A 4,277-nucleotide genomic window follows, 5' to 3' on the forward strand; every position below is an offset into this window, starting at 1 on the left:
ATATATATATATATATATATATATATATATATATATATATATATCATTTAACATTATTTATCTGAGGAGCAGTCTGCTGTGAATTTAACTTCATCACAGACGTTCATATTGAGCAAAAATGAAGGCGACAGTGGGAAGGAAAAACTCCCTCATGAGGAAGAACCCTTTAACACAGAGGAGGACAGCATTTTTTTCCAAAGGGCCATATCAAGACATTTAAATCAACCAAAGGGCCACATAGAAAATTGAAATTGTTTCTTTATAGTCTATAAAACCTGTTTCAGGCTTTTTCTTGTTTTAGCATAGTTAGCATGGTTTATAAAACAAGTCTTTCCAATTTGTTTTAGTAATACAAGACATATTCTGTAATCTGACTCGTGGCAATATATACCGGTAATACATGTTTTACACCATGTTAGCAGAAATATGCAAAATTAACGTATGCATTTGTGTTTCTAAGTCTTTGAGGTTCAGTCTAGTTCTGGAAACATAATGACTTAAAAATGTTTTAATAAAAGTTTTGTGTAAGATGTTTAATTTCAGTTTCTATAAGTCTTGTTAATAAATTGTTGTTTTTTTTATCAATCAATTTTTTTTAAAGTAGTTTAATTTTAAACTAAAGATATTGGGGGCCTAATGGAAATTGTCCAAGGGCCACTTTTGGCCTTTGGGCCTTAAGTTGCCCACGTCTTCTCTTGCAGCACCAGGCCCAGGACAAGCGAACATCTGCTTCAACTGGCTCAGTTTGAGAAGAACAGATACACAATGGCAGGTCAAGAATCACATGTTAAGATAGAAATAGTATCAAATGCAAACTATTCAATTTTAACAATTCATTTAAGGAAATTAGATCAATTTGTCCTCCAGTAGTCTAAACTTTCAGTATAGCATTATAACAAGCCAACCCTAACTATAGGATTTATCAAAAGGAACGTCTTAAGTCCAGTCTCACAACTGGATAATGTGTCAGCTTCACGGACAGAAACTGGAAGTTGGTTCCACAAGAGAGGAGCCTGAGAACTGAAAGATCTTCCTCCCATTCTGCTTTTGGAAACTCTAGGAACCACAAGTAAGCCTGCAGTCTGACAGCAAAGTGCTCTGTTAAGAAAATATGGAACAAAAACATTTGTATATAAGACGGAGCTAGGTTGTTGAGAGCTTTGTAGGTTAGAAGTAATGTTTTGAATTCAATTTTGAAATTGACAGGGAGCCAGTGCAGAGAAGCTAAAACTGGAGAGATAAGATCTCTCCCACTAACTCCAGTTAAGACTCTGGCAGCAGCATTTTGGATCAACTGAAGACGTTTTAAAGAAGTTTTTGGACACTCAGATAAACCACTGCAATAGTCCAGTCTAGACGTGACAAATGCATGAACCCGTGTTTCTACAACCATTTTAGGTGTTTCTCATTTTAGCGATATTACGCAGGTGGAAGAAGGCAGTTCTAGTAATGTTTTAAATACTAAATACGTTTGCACAAAAAAAAAAGAGAAAGAGACATGAACTGAAATGAATGACATTATCTTGCAGCCACCAATCTTTTTGCGGATCTTCAGAACTGTGGTACCAGCTTATCTGTAATGGTGACGTCATATTTATTTACTGCGTCTGCAGTTACTGGTGTGTAAAGAGTCATGTCTGGTAAACACCCCACCAACGCCCCTCAGGCATGGACCCCTAAAGAAGGTAATATCCTCTCCATCACCCATTTAGCTGGAATCCTGGCAGATTTATGACACATCCAGCTGAGGGGAAGACTTTTGGAGATGCAGGGGGTAGAGAGAAGGAAGCAAATCAAAAGGCTCTTTCAGGTCAGTGGGTGGAGATGAGTGTCTTCTAAAAGCTAATTGCTTTTAAATTATAAGATACATTTGTGAAAGGTGAATCACTACTACTTGCCTCCTAATTGAACTTTAGCAAGAATGAAACACCAATTTATGAGTTTATCATAACACTTTCCTGTCAGCTTTGATGTATAGGACTACTTTAGCCATTATCTTTCAGACGTCAGCCCCCACCAAAGAACAAGGGTCAGCCCTGCTCAGCATTACCAAATACAATACTTGTAGCTTCAGGAATGTTTCCCCTCTGCTCTTTGAGTAAAGTCAATACACACTTATCACTGTGGTGGTGGATCAGCAGAGGATCAACACCTCGGTTAGGTGTGATCTGACCCATGTTAACAGTGTAATCCCATGTTAAGGGCATTTAGCTCAGTTTTATTCTAATTTGTTCTGATTTATCGCAAACCCAGTGACGTTTATTGCGTAAAATATTCAATTCAGTTTATTTATATAGCACCAAGTCACAACAGAAGTTGTCTCAGAACACTGAACAAACACATTCACACAAGTCGATTAGTAAAAGTTATCGATCTAAAGAAGCAGACTGCGTTGACTCAACAAGTTTCACTTTTTTTTTTATTAAGCAAGAAACAAATATACATTTGTGTTTATACAAGGAGACAGTGAATGAAAAGTGCAACTATTTACACAGAATATAGACAGAATCTAGTTTACAAATGACCAGATGTGGCCTCTGGACGGTTTACATCTGGCCTGTGCTCCTAAAATACGTGTAATCAACTTTACAACAAATGAATAATAAACAGCAGATTAATGAATCTTGCAATGACATAAAAAGTCTAAATGAAACGTTTGCAATTTAAAATTTTTACCCCAAAATTAAAAAAAAAATAGGTGATTACTTTGCTGCAATCTCATTGAACTGATAGTGACCAGAGAGCCACATGGCTGCACGCATCTGGACCAATTTATAAAAGTCACTATATTTATTGTGCATAGCTTGCAAACATTTTCTTACACGTTATTTTTGGCACCAAAATTGATTTGGTTTGGCACCCACATCGGCTCGCTTTGCATCCAGCTTGGCAGTTTATGATGTTTATGATTGAATCTACTGGAGAACATTTAGATTATAATCGGTGTGATTTTTAGACCTGAACATTTGAGACTTACGCCTCGAGTGATTTCTGCCAAAAGAGCTCCCATTTCCAAATACGACTCTATATACAGAAGTTAAATTGTGCAGGGTTGAGATAAAGCTACAAATTACTGTTTGAAGGGAAAACATGTTGCGCAATTTTTGTTTGAACCTGCTCAAAATTCAAGTGATGAGACTGAAAGTCTTTTCGACTCTCAACAATAACAATTGTTATAGGACATTTTGGAGACTCCCAGCACGGATGCTGTTTGTCAACCAATCACCTACAGCCCACTAAGATGCCCATGTGGTCAGTGTGTCATGCAGAACCAGAAAGAACATAAAACGCTTCAGGAAGATAAATACATTTAAACTTTATATTCATTAAGTCAGTGGGTCATCGGGACTCCTCTTTGGATTGCGAAACGACGAGGTAACAGTCTTCTGAAATCAAAGCAACTTCAGCAACAACTGCCAATCACATATTTAGTGCTACCTAAAAAAGATTAGCATGGTCTGTTAGCAAAGTTGATTATTTTTGAACTAGAGTCTGCAACGTCTATGTTGTTGCTCAAAAGGCAGTGTAGTCTACGTGATACGTGGCCATATGGAGTGTATCCACTAAAAAAGCTTAAGAAGTTTAGTATATCCACTTAAAAGTGCCCAATGATACATGACATATTAGACACGTGTCATTGATATGTTAAACAGTAGTTAAATGCTTCCATAACAATCTGTATGCAGCGCTTGTTTATTACATCCACTTATCCAGCGAATTATTGTATACTTCTGTACTTACTACTTAATGCTTGAACATGTTTTGCTTTGATACTGTTTTATAAATTCTATAACCTGTTTTTAATACAAAGTCAACTGTTGTACAAAGTTTGTTGTGCATTTATTCACATATAGGCATCAGAGAAATTTGGAAATGTTCAATATGCTTAAAAAAATAAATTGAGGATTACTTTGTACTAACCGGTGTACTTTGGTTTCGAAGCACAGTATACGGGCTGACCGCGGTGAAATTAGTTTTACGTTGGAGATTCACGCTCCGTGGCTTCAATGCTGCGGTATACCCACTACAAAAATGTAGACTGCACCACTGTGAGAAGGAGAAGTCTGAGAACGGCCAACACGTTCAGTTTACAGAATAAAAAAAAGTCTGTTGTTTCAAAGCAGTATTACTGTGCCCATTGAGGTTTTTTTTTTTTTTTTTTTGCGTAAACTATGCAAAAATTATCCTGATGCATGCTCAATAATCCAGGTAGAAAAATATATGACACAAGACTTGCTTTAAAGAATTCAGTGTGGCCCTCAGGAGACACAATGTTG

Source organism: Nematolebias whitei, chromosome 4 (genome assembly GCF_014905685.2).
Source record: "Nematolebias whitei isolate Nwh7 chromosome 4, NemWhi1, whole genome shotgun sequence".
Taxonomy (NCBI): Eukaryota; Metazoa; Chordata; class Actinopteri; order Cyprinodontiformes; family Rivulidae; genus Nematolebias; species Nematolebias whitei.